At 38.1% G+C, this 17,477-nt stretch overlaps 1 pseudogene; it reads right to left on the bottom strand.

Moving 5' to 3' along the window:
* Positions 9,891-10,915, bottom strand: LOC102188316 (annotated as a pseudogene).

Below are 17,477 nucleotides of genomic sequence, written 5' to 3'. Positions count from 1 at the left end.
ATTTCTAGGTAAATGATACATAACTTCAAAATATGTAAATCTGAAAAAATGTACAGTTCTTCCTAGGGAAGAATCCATATAATAAGCCCTTCTTTAGAGATATAACCTTTTTCCCTGTGACTTGTTCAATAAATACCACACATATAGTAGATTTGGCTGTATATGCGTTAGAGGGCTGATAAATGATATAGCAAAATCTATATACATATTTATTTGGGACAATTTGATTATCTGAGAATTCAGAAAAATGCTTGAGGGCCTGCAGAGACCAATAGCTACCAACACTGAAAAAGTTCATGATCTATCAATCAATTAAAAAACAGGTTACAAAATGTTGGTATATTATAATCTTGTTTCTGAAAAAAAGTATCTTTGTATGAGAACAGAGGCAAAGTTGGAGGAAGGTGAACATTTTCATTATATTATTCAATATGCAAATAGCATTCAATATTGCCTGTCAAAATTAATGTTATATCATTTGATAGTTGTATATTATTAATTAATATGTTGCATTATTAATTATTATATTATTATTTCATCATATTATTATTGTTTTGGGTGACATATTTTGTGTGTATCTATATTTTTTAATTTGTCGAAAAAAAATCATCTTTCTGTTACAAAGCACTTTTTTGAAAAAGATTTTATCATCTTCCTTCCTCATTTGCTTTTCCTCCTCTTTCCCTCTCTCTCCACACTTCTTTCCTCTTTTCTTTTTCAAACTAACATTTTTAAAACTGAAGTTTTTCAAGGATTTCTCACAGCAGCTGTGATTCATCATGGAAGCAAGGAGCCTCCTAGAATATCATGTAACTTTGTGAAGGATGCAGACGTGCTTTGGGAGAAATGAAGGCAGCTTGGGCCCTGGGAGATGCTGCAAAGCAGGCAAGACTGGGCTGGAGTCTGCCATCAGACAAAGGGACCACTGCACATGGGAGGCGAGCAGATGCCAACAGACAGCTTTTGTGAGTCCCTTCATGTTAATTAACTTTTGTGAGAACCTTCATGTTAATTAACTTTGCTTGAGCTTTCCCTGGACTTGAAAGCTTTGGAGTGGTTTGTTTTTGTAAAATGCTTTGACTCCAGAGAGAGCCGCTTCAAGAGGGAAAAAAGGAGAAACAAAAAGAAAGAATGGGAAAATTTTTAAGTGGGGCTTTGCTTACCAGGAAATTTCTTCCCTTGTCTCCATCCCTCCCCTCCCCCTACAAGGACTGACTCAACCATCAGAGAGAATTTTAATGGCCTTTTTCTTACCCTAAAAAATAAACCAGAACCAGACTTCCACAGCAGTGGGAACTGGCTCTGCCTCACCCAGGGAAGACAGGTGTGTGTGTGTGTGTGTGTGTGTGTGTGTGTGTGTGTGTGTGTGTGTGTGATTCATGTACACCCACAAAGGAAATAAATTCAAAGTATGTTTTAAAGGAAGTAAATTCAAAGTATGAGGAACTTTGGTCTAATTTATTCTAGGTTAGAGAAAAAGGAAATTGAAGTTTGATTTGTGGGGTCTGGTTCTATTAATGAACAAATTTGCCCATCCATGGAGCATTAGTACTCAAGTAAGACACAAGTAGTGGTTCCCTGTGTTTCCAGGACTTCTGTGACTGGACCAGATGTTAGATTCTAAAAGAGACCAAGTAAAAAGAAAGTGCTGAAAAGTGGAAAATCTAATCAGTCCTCTAGTTATTTGTAAAATTTCCATAGCATCAAACTACCGATTTACCTTTCTTTTCTATCATTTTATTATGAAAATTTTCAAACATATAGAAAAAGTTGAAATAATCATACAGTTAAAACCCATACCCACCACCTGCATTCTGTAATTAACATTTTGCTGTATTGCTTTTTTCACATTAGTCATCATCTATCTTTTGCTCTTGCTTTCCTTGTGGCTCAACTGGTAAAGAATCTACCTGCAATACGGTAGACCTGGGTTCGATCCCTGGGTTGAAAAGATCCCCTGGAGAAGGGAAAGGCTACCCACTTCAGTATTCTGGCCTGGAGAATTCCATGGACTGTATAGTTCATTGGGTTGCAAAGAGGCCAACACGACTAAGCGGCTTTCACTTTCCATCAAGTCATCTTATTTTCTAAGAGTTTTAAGATTGCTGACATCACCCTTAAACACTTCAACATACATCAATTAATTTGAATTCAACATTCATTTATGACTTTTAGAATTTTTAAAATAAAATTTATATGTGGTAAAATATGCAAATTTGAAGTGGACCTCTTTTGATGAGTTTTAACAAATGCATACAATTTGCTTTCTTAAAAAATAATTCCAAATTTAGCAAAAAGTAATACAAAGATCTCTCATTTACCCTCTACCCAGATTTACTAGTAAGTTGTATACATCATGTACCTTTACATGTTAATAATTCTGAGTGTATTTGCCAAAAATTGACTTTGATAAGACACTTTGATCTAAAATACAGTCCCATAGTCCAACATATTGTAGTTTTGACAATTGCTCCAATAATTTTCTTTACAGTATTTTCCTTTCCAATATAGGTTCCAGTTCTTTGTGAATTATGGTTTTAACTTCAGTAATTGTCTCTCTTTATCTTGTTTAATGCTTTTTGACTTAAATTCCACTTTGTCTTGTATCACAATAACAATCCTTGAATTCTTATTGTTTCCATTAGCCTGGTAAATCTTTGTCCATTTCTTTATTTTTACTCTGAATCACTATGCTTTAGGTGTGTCTTTTGATCACAGCATAGAGTTGGTTATGTTATAAGACAATTTGAAGATCTTTTCATATATATAGACAAATTAGAGCACCTTCATAATATGACATGTGTTTGGTCTCAATTTTGTCACGCTATTTTATAATTAGAGTGTATATTATATTTTATTTACTATGCCTCTTTTACTGTTTAGAAAATCATTTATATTCATTTTAAAGTTTCTTTCTGTATTTAAGAATTTTTTTGTTCTAGTTATTCCTTTTGTGATATATATATATTATATAATATATATATATATATTATAGTTCCCTATCTCCTTTTTTCCTACTGAACCTTTTATTATCCAACCCATCAATGGTATCATTTGACTCCCAGTTATCACAGCAAGCAATGGTCTTATTATGCTTTCCCCTACATTTGTCCTGTGTCCTCCATTTTTCAGTTGTATTCTCTCTACTTTATCAGAAAATATAATTTTTATATGCTTTCCTCTTATGTTCCCTCCCCCTTTTTACTCCTAACTCTACAATTAACTACATAAAAGGCTCAGTTCAGTTCAGTTCAGTTGCTCAGTCGTGTCCGACTCTTTGCAACCTCGTAAACCACAGCATGCCAGGCCTCCCTGTCTATCACCAAACTCTGACTCACCATTGGTTATTTTGCTGAATGAAGCTCATTCTCTAGCCTATTCTTCAGAAAGAAAATATGTACAATATTCCATGCATGGTTTAAATAGCACAGATGGATATAAAATTCTTGACTAGCACTTTCCTTGGGTTTCATGAACATGCTGCTTCACTGCTGTCTTAATTTGTGTGAGTCTTAGGGGAAGCTTTTTTCCTGTGAGTAACTGAATCTTTTTGCCTGGAGGCTCTAAGAATTTCTTTCCTTTATCCTAAAGTCAAACAGGAAAAGGAGTATGTCAAGGCTGTATATTGTCACCCTGCTTATTTAACTTCGATGCAGAGTACATCATGATAAACGCTGGGCTGGAAGAAGCACAAGCTGGAATCAAGATTTCCGAGAGATATATCAATAACCTCAGATACGCAGATGACACCACCCTTATGGCAGAAAGTGAAGAGGAACTAAAAAGCCTCTTGATGAAAGTGAAAGAGGAGAGTGAAAAAGTTGGCTTAAAGCTCAACATTCAGAAAACGAAGATCATGGCATTTGGTCCCATCACTCCATGGGAAATAGATGGAGAAACAGTGGAAACAGTGTCAGACTTTATTTTTCTGGGCTCCAAAATCACTGCAGATGGTGACTGCAGCCATGAAATTAAAATGCTTACTCCTTGGAAGAAAACTTACGAGCAACTTAGATAACATATTCAAAAGCAGAGACATTACTTTGCCAACTAAGGTCCGTCTAGTCAAACCTATGGTTTTTCCAGTGGTCATGTATGGATGCGAGAGTTGGACTGTGACCAAGGTTGAGCGCCAAAGAATTGATGCTTTTGAACTGTGGTGTTGGAGAAGACTCTTGAGAGTCCCTTGGACTGCAAGGAGATCCAACCAGTCCATTCTGAAGGAGATCAGCCCTGGGATTTCTTTGAAGGGAATGATGCTGAAGCTGAAACTCCAGTACTTTGGCCACTTCATGTGAAGAGTTGACTCATTGGAAAAGACTCTGATGCTGGGAGGGATTGGGGGCAGGAGGAGAAGGGGACGACAGAGGATAAGATGGCTGGATGGCATCACTGACTCGATGGAAGTGAGTCTGAGTGGACTCCGGGAATTGGTGATGGACAGGGAGGCCTGGCGTGCTGCGATTCATGGGGTCACGAAGAGTCGGACACGACTGAGCGACTGAACTGAACTGAACTGATCCTAAAGTCTAATAGTTTAACAAAGATATGTCATTGTCTCTCATCGACTTTCAGAGTTACATAGTAGGCTACTCTATATATTGATTGAATTTTTCTTTTATTTCCAGAAAGTTATCTTGGAATATACATTTAAATACTAATCCCATTCCAATATTTTGCTTGCTTCTTCAGGGACTACAATTATTCATATTTGGACCTTTTTTGTCTGCCTTCCATTTCAGCCACTTTCTCATAGACACTTTTAACTTACTTGTTTCACTTTCTCTTGATTGTTTGTTTTGCTTTCCTTAGTGTCCCTTGTTGGAATTCGTAATTTATTCTTAATTTCTGAGGTAAGTGAGTCTTTTCCCCAATATATCTCTTGAATTTAATCAGTTTATATTGCATTTATTTCTGTCTTACATCCATTTATGTTCTTAGTTTCTTAATTTATGATTTCTAAGATTAATAAAATTCTATCTCCATACATTTGCTTTGGGATACTTAATTCAGTTTGCAGAATTGTGTTGTTTCTTTCTGCTTTATGAATGGTTTTGGCAGTGGGTGGGGGGAGGATTTTCATCAACTCATATCTTATGATGTACATTTTCTGTTTTCTTTTTGTAATTGTTTCACAGGAAACCAGTTTGATTTTTTTTTTCTAATTTAGTAGCATTTTGTGGGCAGGGTTCCTGCAGTGCCTTCTTATGTCAGTTTATTGAAATGCATTTTCTTTAATGGATGATTTTCTTGGCAGTTGTGATGGTGGTGGTAGAGAAAGGGGATAACTTGGTGCAACAGTGTGCTGATAAATGTTTAACAATCAGATCTCCAGAAGGATCAGCAGCCTGATTTGTAGCATTTGTTAGTTATTGAGGTGTGCATACTCCCTCCGTGCTCCACAGCGCATTTCAAGCAACTGCCAGGATGTCATTGAATACAGGGTCATAGCCATTGTGTCTCCTAAACATCCTGTTTCTCTTTTGTTTTTTTTTTTTCATGATCTTTAATTTTCTCTATTTCAAGGCTTCCGCTTCCAGGGCTGCTCAGGTGAAACCCCTCTGCAGCAGCTGGCACTTTGAATTACCAAGTCCAGACATGGGTTCAGTATTTTTGACCCTTACTGTTAGGCTTTTCTGGGGTGATTTTGCCTACACTTCATGTACCTTTTACTTTTGTCTCTTATTTTTTTGTGGGTCACTTAAGTCTCCATCTCTCTATTCAGCATTCACAGGCTTGAGGTGATGGTGGGATTCACCTGAAATTTGGTCTTTATTTCTCTATTTTCAGGTAATATGAAGGTCATGTTATTCTCGGTATACTAGTAATGTTGAAGGTATGGGCTAGGTGTGGGATTTTTGGTGTGTGCTACTTGGTGATTTTATGTTTGAGAAGTAGATGTATAGTATACGTAGAGAGAAATCTAGATTCAGGTACCCATCATTTACCCAGATATGAAGATCTTTCTGGCTTGACTTTTTACTATCATTTGTTGTTCAGTCACTAAGTCATGTCCAACTCTTTGCAACCACATGAACTGCAGCACGCCAGGCTCCTCTCTGTCTACTACTATCTCCCTGAGTTTGCTCAAACTCATATCCATTGAGTCAGTGATGCCATCCAACCATCTCATCCTCTGCCACCCCCTTCTGCTCTTACCCTCCATCTTTTCCAGAATCAGGGTCTTTTCCAATGAGTCTACTCTTTGCATCAGGTGGCCAAAGTATTGGAGCTTCAGCTTCAGTAACAGTCCTTCCAATGAATATTCAGGGTTAATTTCCTTTAGGATTGACTGGTTTTGTCTCCTTGCTGTCCAAGGAACTCTCAAGAGTCTTTTCCAGCCCCACAGTTTGAAAGCATCAATTCTTTAGCATTCAGCCTTCTTCATGGTCCAACTCTCACATCCATACATGACTGCTGGAAAAATCATAGCTTTAACTACACAGACCTCCGTCAGCAAAGTGATATCTCTGCTTTTTAATACATTTCAAAGTCACATTGCTATAGGATGTGAATCTTTCATTTTGTCGCACTTCAAGTGAGAAGCACAATATTAATATTAGTCAGAATGATTAATACAGTGAATAATAAATGTCACCTCCACAATTCTGGGTCAGTGAGGCTGATGAATTGATCCAACCGAAACTTCAGGCTAAGTCTCATCTACCTGTTCATGTCCACCTGATCTCAATGTATGGCAATTAGGCAGAAATACTTAGTTTATTAAATGCATTTATGAATACAGAGAGCCACAGGAGCATTGAACAACTTTTAACTGAAAACCTGCCCTGTGCTACCACACACCGAAATTAAACCTAGCTTCAAATTGCTATTATTTTGACATATTCCCCCCACTTTCCCTCCAACACTGCTACCAAAAGCCAAATATTTCTGCCGAACTGCTATAGGCAGTTAGCACAGACTACAATTCCATATGCTCACATACACATTCATTCAGTCAGCTGATCACTCAGTCACAAACGTATTTTGAGCATAAGCTCCAGGGACTGGTCTAAAAATTATGGAAAGAAGAAGTGAATCTGACATAGATTCTGCCTGGAAGTAGTTGGACTCTCATTCCTTGCTGCCTTCTACCTTCAGTTTCAGTTCTGGGCATCTACTGTGTCTGTATAATGCTCAAAAAATTTAATGGAAAGTCCAGTGTACTGTCTGTGTCTGTATCTTTTGTCTATACCTTTAGATTTTTGATTCAAACATTGAAATAACTCACCATTTTTATGTATCTGTTATTGAGATGGTAAATGTCAAATCTGACTTCATTTTCACTTTTCATTTCTCTGTTTTGATGCGTCATAGGCTCAACCACAGTTTTATGGGCCTGGAAAAAAACTCAATTTTCTGACTGGCTTAGAATGGAGTATCTGTCAACTAGTACATAAACACTTGTAGAATTTTGAATTTCATCCGAAAGAATTTGTTGTAAACCCTAGTATGTTGTTTTGATGGAAAGAGATAAATATGTCTACAGAAAGATTATAATGTTTTTGAAGATCTTATTCCAAGATTGCCTTCTGGTAATGGGAAAAAATTAATTAGGCTTCAAACTCACTGGCCCTGCAGTATTTGGTTTAGTGAGGTAAAATTCCAGATGGAAATCCTGAAATTGAAAGAGAGTAACAGAAATCAGATGTCCATCCGAGGGATGTAAATAATACACACACACACATACATGTAATACACCCTTTGGATCCTCAACAATATGATTTTCTTTGCTGTGATTCTCTTGTATACCACGATACAGGCCCCACTTGGCAAGCAGCCTGCTTTGAAGCCATCCATCACGCTTGACTCCTTAGATCTTGTAACCGTTCTTAGCTTGTAATACATTTACCAACATACCTCCCCTAATTATATATGCCACTGTAGACCCTTATTATGCGGCTCCAGCTTACTTCAATGACTGAGTGAGGGAGACCCTGTTTGATTTCCTAGCTTCACTGATGTGGAGAAACATTTCACTGCCTCTCATCTTAAATGTATAGCTAAAATGCTCCCTTGCTTGGGTTGTATTGAAAAGGTTTATAAAGAAACAAGATGATTAAAGCTGGAAGGGTCTCACTGGCTGTTGAGATTATGGATTTTTTTTTTTTTTTTACTATTTCTCTTTATTTTCCAAAATTTTTTCAATGCCTGTGTATTACTTTTCTCAAAACCACATAATCAAAATTTATTTTAAACACATACACACACACGTTAAAAATTGAATGGAAACACACCAAAAGTATACACCCTGATGCTGGAAAAAATTGAAGGTGGGAGGAGAAGGGGACAACAGAGGATGAGATGGTTAGATGTCATTACCGATTCAATCGACATGAGTCTGAGTAATCTCTGGGAGTTGGTGATGGACAGGGAAGTCTGGTGTGCGGCAGTCTGTGGGATCACAAAGCGTCAGACACAACTGAGTGACTGGACTGAACTGAACTGATACAATTATAGAGGAGTTGGAGTGTTCTTCATCCTTTTCAGTTCAGTTCAGTTCAGTCACACAGTCGAGTCCAACTCTTCACGACCCCATGAATCGCAGCACACCAGGCCTCCCTGTCCATCACCAACTCCTGGAGTTCACCCAAACTCATGTGCATCGAGTCAGTGATGCCATCCAGCCATTTCATCCTCTGTTGTCCCCTTCTCCTCCTGCCCCCAATCCCTCCCAGCATCAGAGTCTTTTCCAATGAGTCAACTCTTAGCATGAGGTGGCCAAAGTATTGGAGTTTCAGCCCCAGCATCAGTCCTTCCAATGAACACCCAGGACTGGTCTCCTTTAGGATGGACTGGTTGGATCTCCTTGCAGTCCAAGGGACTCACAAGAGTCTTTTCCAGCACCGCAATTCAAAAGCATCAATTCCTCATGCTTTTAGTATTTACTAAATATTATTTTTAAATGAGAACAATAACACAAAAATATCCATGAACTACCAACAGAAAAATGATCATTTTTATGGAAGTCAATAAGCATTATAAAGCAGTCTTAAAAATTCTAGATGTAGATTCTCATTGTGTTCATACTAGATTCCCGTAGTGTTCATACTATACTTCAGATAACCCTTCTTGATAAATGTTAACATTTAAAACCTTTCAACTTTATTGACTGTTTTAATGTTCCACTGCATGTGACTATTTACCGCATCTCTGAGGCATCTGAAAAGCAAGTTTGCACTTCTTGGTAATTAACGAGACAGCCATTGGTGTATTTGTGTAGCTCTGCACAAAATCTACACTGTCCTGATTACTACATTGTTAAAAAAATAAAATAAAATATTGATATCTGGTAGAGCACTTTCTTTAACCTTGGCCTAAATCTGCAGTGTCCTATATAGTAGCCACTAGCTATATATATTGATTGAGCCCTTGAAATGTAGCTAGTTTAAACTGAGATATACTATAAGTATAAAATATATATCAAAGTCTTAATACCAAAAGAGAATGAAAAGGACTTCCCTGGTGGCCCAGTAGTTAAGAATTTGCCTTGCAACACAGAGGACGCAGGTTCGATCTGTGGTCAGGGAACTAAGATCCCACATGCCCCAGAGCAATTAAGCCTGCATGCCACAACTAGAGTTTGCATGTGCCACAATGAAGGATCCCACAAGATGTAATGAAGATTCCATGTGCTGCAACTAAGACACAATATAGCCAAATAAATAAGTAATTTTTGAAAAACAATGAAAAATATTTGTTAATAATTGCTGTATAGATCACATGTTAAAATGATAATATTTTTAATATATTGGATTAAATAAAATTCATTATGACTAAACTTTATCACACCTGCTTTTATCCTACTTTTAATTTTTTTAAATTTTTTTTAATTTTAGCTATGAGTGACAAATGTTATTTCTTTTTATTATTTTCTCTAATGTATTTCAGAAACTGAAGTGTTTTATTTTATTCCACTGTTGGCCATAGTTTGAGCCCTATGCACTCCCTTCCCTTTCACCTCAAAGGGAGCGCCTTTGTATGTAGCCACGCATACATCATTAGTGTAAAGATCAGGCTGGATCTTCTCCCAAATCTTCTTAGGATTCAGCGCCTGTCGGCCTCTCCAGGGAAAGCATCAAAAGTAATTCTGTCCCCAGGAACAGATCCATTAGGAGGTGCCAAGACTTCCACTTTCTCTCATGAACTTGCAAACATCACCATTGCCTGAGATACTACTCCCCTCATCTTTGCAGGTTTCAGGTTACAAAGTAAAACTACCATCCGATTTTGCGTCTGTTCAAGAGGAACATGATTCACGAAGCCACTGACCACCGTTCTTGGGGCAGTTTCTCCAACATATACTTCTTCTACATACAAAGAATCTGCATCAGGGTGTTTTCTGGCAGTGATGATACAACCAATTCGAAGATCCAGACGGGAAACATCAACAGGCTAAGAGTCAGCACTTCCTGCTACTCATGGCTGTTTTTTCTCCTTTTTCTCTCTTTTTCTTTTCAGCTTTCTCATTCATCTTCTTTTCTTCTTCTCCTCCTCCTCCTTTTACTTGCTCTTTAGCACCAGAAGATATGGTTGTTATTGGTATAGACTGTATCTCATTTTTAGAAACTGTAGAATCAGTTTTTAGTGGAGTACCAGATGGAAATGGTATTTGTTTTATTCCATTTTGAATTTCTGCCTTAATTAGCTCTTGTTTCAATCCTTCAATTTCTTTCTTCAATTTAGCATTTTCAACTCGAAGTTTCTTCTCTTCTCTCAAAGTTGCCTGCAAAATTGCTTTCTCCTTAAGAACGGCAACTTGCTGCTTAAGATACTCGATAATTTGATCTGCTTCTGCACCCTTCTGCTCCAATCTCTTCAGAACAGCATCACCAGTTGCCATTTTTGCCAAGAAACGGCAGAAAATCATGTATCGGTGGACTGAGGCACCTCAGCAGCCTCAGCTGGGAGCAGGTAAGGCTATCCTACTTTTTAAAATGTTGTTTAGGTGCTAAGTCATGTCCAACTCTTTTGATACCCCATAGACTGTAGTGTGACAACTAGAAAAATTTTAATTACACACATGGCTCATATTTTTGGCTCATGTTATATTTTTTTTGGACAAGCACTGTTCTAGAACTGTCTGGTTTTTCTACTTTCTCTTAATTCAAAATTGGTAGTTGTTCTTTTTTTCCTAGAAATTTTTTCCATTTTGTCTAATTTTCAAATTAACTAGCATAAAATTGTTTGTAATATTCTCTTTTCATCTTTCTAATGTCTACAACATCTGTAATGATGTCTCTATCTTCATAAAATTTCTGACTTGAGTTTTTTATGCCTTCTCTTTTTTCTTGATCATTCATGACAAGAATATATCAATCATCAATCTTTTTAAAGAACCAACTTTTGACCTTACTGGTCCTCATTTTACACATTTGTTTTGTATTTCACCAACTTTTAATCCTATATTATTGCTTCCTTTTATTTTATTTTTTTTTTAGGCAAAATAAATAGTTTATTAATTTTTTTTTTAGAAATCAGCCTTTGTGTGATGTGATAATTCAAACATTTAAAAAACCTTTTAGATATTCTTTCGAAGTATATTGTTAACCTCTCAACCACTTTTGATTAAAATTTCACACAAAGAAATATAATAGGAGTTGAAAATTATAAATGCTAAAGAATAATTCTAATAACATCTGGTTGTTACTTTACACATTTATTTAACATATACAAAACCAAATAGGAAACTACCTTCCTTCCCCCCCCACCCCTGCTCCCCCCATAAAACAAGCAGTTCTCACTGGTTAAGAATGAATTAAAATTTGTTTATGAGAAAACAAAAATCTAAATTACTTCCATTATGAAAAAACAAAACCAGCTTATTCATTTCTATCCATTCAAGTCACAGGCCCCATTATTTTGGCAATACTCTACTATTTAGTCTAAAAGAAGAAACATGTCCTTATAATAAAGAAGTCTGGACAATGCAAAAAGTACATAGTGTTTAATATAAGACATGTTTCCAAAAACAAACAAACAAACAAAAATCCCCAAACTACATAAGCTACAATAAAATTACAATTGTCTTGGGTAAAATAACAATGCTTACAGTGTAAGAACATTAAGTAGTTTTAGGTAACATAAATTCTATCCTACTGCTATTAGTAACCTCCTCAAGAATTAAAAGCAGTTTTTACAACAGGATAATTTTTCTTCTTGGAAGTGACACTAATTAACAGCAGTGGAGGGAGTATCATTGGTTGTTTCAAGCTCTCAAAAAATGAATCAGTTATTGCACAGTAAATACCTCATAGAGGTCAGTGTTTTAAGAAGCTAGTCTGAAGAAATATGTTATTTATAAGTTGGTTAAGTTTGGAAGTTTTCAAGTTTTAAAATTAATTCTACCTAGACAATCAACTGGAAAATACTGACATACAAATAAATATTAGGCTTTTCAAATGACTACGCTTTTGACAGTTTAGAAAAGAAATAAAGTCAGCAAAGTGCCTATGTTTCTATGTTTTTTGAAAAGATATGCACAGAAGAAATAAACATTGTATACAGTAGCCCAGCTCAGCAGCAAGTATCTTTTGCTTCCTTTTAAAAATCCTCTTTGTATGTATTTTGCTGTTCTCTTTCTAATTTTTGAGACGTATGCTTCAGTTGTTAATTTTTAGAATTTACTCTATCTTAAGATGTTTTCTGTCCCATATGTTTTAATATGTATTATGTCATTTTGGTTCAAATGTTATCTAATTTCGATTGTGACTTCTTTAACCAATAATATTTTAGGAGTGTCTTTTATTATTTCCAACCAAATGGAAAAGTTTTGTTTTAATTTTGGTTTAACTTTCAATGCATGCATGCTGTCACTTTAGTTATGTTCAACTCTGCAACCCCATGGACTGTAGTCCACCAGGCTCCTCTGTCCACGGGATTCTCCAGACAAGAAACCTGGAGTCAGTTGCCATGCTCTTCTCTAGGGATCTCTTCCCGACCCAAGGATCAAACTCGTATCTCTTATGTCTCACGCATTGCCAGAGGGTTCCTTACCATTAGCACCATAGTTTTTTTAAGCATAACAAATTATAATTACGTTAGAATAATAATTTCATTGTGGTCAGAGAACATTCTTCAGTAAAATTTATTGAGACTCATTTTTATGGCTCATTAGATTGTAAATTTTTATATGTTCCCCATTTGCTTGAAAAGAGTGTGTATTTTGTAATTGTTGGACATGGGTTTTCCATATAATTTAGGCTGAGTTTGTCAACACTGTGCAAATCTATGTTGTGAATTTTTCTTTCAACAACTGAGAGAAATGTCATTATTTTTGCCCTATAATCATAAGCATACCTATTTCTTATTTTAGTTGTCAATTTTTAATTTAAATATATTCAGTCCAGTTCAGTGGCACAGTCATGTCCAAATCTTTGTGACCTCATGGACTTCAGCACTCCAGGCTTCCCTGTCCATAACTAACTCTCAGAGTTTACTCAAACTCAAGTCCATTGAGTTGGTAATGCCATCCAACCATCTCATCCTCTGTCATCACCTTCTCCTCCAGCCTTCAATCTTTCCCAGCATCAGGGTCTTTTCCAGTGAGTCAGTTCTTCGCATCAAGTGGCCAAATTATTGGAGTTTCAGCTTCAGCATCAGTCCTTCCAATGAATATTCAAGACTGATTTCCTTTAGGATGGACTGGTTGGATCTCCTTGCAGTCCAAGGGACTCTCAAGAGTCTTCTCCAACACCACAATTCAAAAGCATCAATTCTTTGGCGCTCAGCTTTCTTTATAGTCCAACTCTCACCTCCATACATGACTACTGGAAAAACATAGCTTTGACTAGATGGATCTTTGTTGGCAAAGTAATGTCTCTGCTTTTGAATATGCTGTCTAGGTTGGTCATAGCTTTTCTTCCAAGAAGCAAGCAGCTTTTAATTTCATGGCTACAGTCACCATCTGCAGTGATTGTGGAGCCCAAGAAAATAAAGTCTCTCACTGTTTCCATTGTTTATCTATGTACTGACCATGAAGTGAAGGGATAAGATATCATGATCTTAGTTTCCTGAATGTTCAGCTTTAAGCCAACTTTTTCACTCTCCTCTTTCATTTTCATCAAGAGGTTCTTTAGTTCTTCTTCACTTTCTGCCATAAGTGTGGTTTCATCTGCATATCTGAGATTATTGACATTTCTACCAGCAGTCTTGATTCCAACTTGTGCTTCATCCAGTCCAGCATTTCTCATGATGTACTCCACATGTAAGTTAAATAAGCAGATGACAATGCACAGCCTTGAAATACTCCTTTCCCAATTTGGAACCAGTCTGTTGTTCCATGTCCAGTTCTAACTGTTGCTTTCTGACCTGCATACAGATTTCTCAAGAGGCAGGTTAGGTGGTCTGGTATTCCCATCTCTTTCAGAATTTTCCACAGTTCTTGTGATCCACACAGTCAAAGGCTTTGGCATAGTCAATAAAACAGAAGTAGATATTTTCTAGAATTCTGTTGCTTTTTTTGATGACTGATGGATGTTGGCAATTTGATCTCTGGTTCCTCTGCCTTTTCTAAATCCAGCTTGAATATCTGAAAGTTCATGGTTCATGTACTGTTGAAGCCTGGCTTGGAGAATTTTGAGCATTACTTTGCTAGCATGTGAGATGAGTGCAATTGTGTAGTAGTTTGAGCATTCTTTGGCATGAACTTTCTTTGGGATTGTAATGAAAACTGACCTTTTCCAGTCCTGTGGCCACTGCTGTTTTCCAAATTTGCTGGCATATTGAGTGCAGCACTTTCACAGCATCATCTTTCAGGATTTGAAATAGCTCAACTGGAATTCCATTACCTCCACTAGCAAACAAAACTAGCTTTGTTCGTAGTGATGCTTTCTAAGGCCCACTTGAATTCACATTCCAGGATGTCTGGCTCTAGATAAGTGATCACACCATCATGATTACCTGGGTTGTGAAGATCTTTTTTGTACAGTTCTTCTGTGTATTCTTGCCACCTCTTCTTAATATCTTCTGCTTCTGTTAGGTTCAGACCATTTTTGTCCTTTATCGAGCCCATCTTTGCATGAAATGTCCCCTTGGTATCTCTAATTTTCTTGAAGAGATCTCTAGTCTTTCCCATTCTGTTGTTTTCCTCTATTTCTTTGCATTGATCGCTGAAGAAGGCTTTCTTATCTCTTCTTGCTATTCTTTGGAATTCTGCATTCAGATGCTTATATCTTTCCTTTTCTCCTTTGCTTTTTGCCTCTCTTCTTTTCACAGCTATTTGTAATGCCTCCCCAGACAGACATTTTGCTTTTTTGCATTTCTTTTCCACGGGGATGGTCTTGATCCCTGTCTCCTATACGAAGTCACGAACCTCATTCCATAGTTCATCAGGCATTCTATCTATCAGATCTAGGCCCTTAAATCTATTTCTCACTTCCACTGGATAATCATAAGGGATTTGATTTAGGTCATACCTGAATGGTCTAGCGGTTTTCCCTACTTTCTTCAATTCGAGTCTGAATTTGGTAATAAGGAGTTCATAATCTGAGCCACAGTCAGCTCCTGGTCTTGTTTTTGTTGACTGTATACAGCTTCTCCATCTTTGGCTGCAAAGAATATAATCAATCTGATTTTGGTGTTGACCATCTGGTGATGTCCATATGTAGAGTCTCCTCTTGTGTTGTTGGAAGAGGGTGTTTGCTATGACCAGTGCATTTTCTTGGCAAGACTCTATTAGTCTTTGCCCTGCTTCATGCCGCATTCCAAGGCCAACTTTGCCTGTTACTCCAGGTGTTTCTTGACTTCCTAGTTTAGCATTCCAGTCCCCTATAATGAAAAGGACATCTTTTTTTGGTGTTAGTTCTAAAAGGCCTTGTAGGTCTTCATAGAACTGTTCAACTTCAGCTTCTTCAGCATTACTGATTGGGGCATAGACTTGGATAACTGTGATATTGAATGGTTTGCCTTGGAAACGAACAGAGATCATTCTGTCATTTTTGAGATTGCATCCAAGTACTGCATTTCGGACTCTTTTGTTGACCATGATGGCTACTCCATTTCTTCTGAGGGATTCCTGCCCACAGTAGTAGATATAATGGTCATCTGAGTTAAATTCACCCATTCCAGTCCATTTTAGTTTGCTGATTCCTAGAATATCGACGTTCACCCTTGCCATCTCTTGTTTGACCACTTCCAATTTGCCTTGATTCATGGACCTGACATTCCAGGTTCCTATGCAATATTGCTCTTTACAGCATCTGCTTCTATCACCAGTCACATCCACAGCTGGGTATTGTTTTTGCTTTGCCTCCATCCCTTCATTCTTTCTGGAGTTACTTCTCCACTGATCTCCCGTAGCATATTGGGCACCTACTGACCTGGGGAGTTCCTCTTTTGGTTCCTATCATTTTGCCTTTTCATACTGTTCATGGGGTTCTCAAGGCAAGAATACTGAAGTGGCTTGCCATTCCCTTCTCCAGTGGACCACATCTGTCAGACCTATCCACCATGACCCACCCGTCTTGGGTTGCCCCGCAGGCATGGCTTGGTTTCATTGAGTTAGACAAGGCTGTGGTCCTAGTGTGATTAGATTGACTAGTTTTCTGTGAGTATGGTTTCAGTGTGTCTGCCCTCTGATGCCCTCTTGCAACACCTACCATCTTACTTGGGTTTCTCTTACCTTGGGCGTGGGGTATCTCTTCACGGCTACTCCAGCAAAGCACAGCCGCTGTGCCTTACCTCGTCCAAGGTAAGACAATGGTTACCTCCTTCAAAATGTCCCATGCCTGCACTGCTGCACTCAGTGCTCCCAACCCTGCAGCAGGCCACCACCGACCCACACCTCTGTCGGAGACTCCTGGACACTCACAGGCAAGTCTGGGTCAGTCTCTTGTGGGGTCACTGTTCCTTTCTCCTGGGTTCTGGTGCACACAAGGTCTTGTTAGTGCCCTCTAAGAGTCTGTTTCCCCAGTCCTGTGTAAGTCCTGGCGGTCTATGGTGGGGTTAATGGTGACATCCTCCAAGAGGGCTTATGCCACACCCAGGTCTACCGCACCCTGAGCCCCTGCCCCTGTACCTCCTCAGGAGACACTCAAACACAGATCTGTCTCAGTCACTGTGGGGTCTCTGGGTCCTGGTGTGCACAAGGTATTTCTGAGCCCTCTGAGCATCTCTGGCAGGTATGGGGTCTGATTCTAAAGATGATTTTGCTCCTCCTACCATCTTGTTGGGGCTTCTCCTTTGCCCTTGGATGTGGGGTATCTCCTCAAAATTGCTCCAGCACTGTGCAGCTGCAGCTCCAGCACTAACTGTCTTGCTGGGGCTTCTCTGCCCTTGAATGTGGGTATCTCCTCATAGTCACTCCCGCGCCACTTCACTTCTTGTCTTGAGGATCCCAGACAAGCCCCCAAGATGATGGCTTATGGTGAACGAAGTCAGATTCATGATATACGAAGGAGAAGATTTAGCTTTGGGACCAAAGATCAAGCTTTGGGCCAGGCTTAATCACTCAAGAGCTTTTGTATAGCAGAGTTTTA

The sequence above is a fragment of the Capra hircus genome, chromosome 8 (genome assembly GCF_001704415.2).
Source record: "Capra hircus breed San Clemente chromosome 8, ASM170441v1, whole genome shotgun sequence".
In the NCBI taxonomy this organism is placed as follows: Eukaryota; Metazoa; Chordata; class Mammalia; order Artiodactyla; family Bovidae; genus Capra; species Capra hircus.
This window is presented reverse-complemented; position numbering and strand designations above follow the sequence as displayed.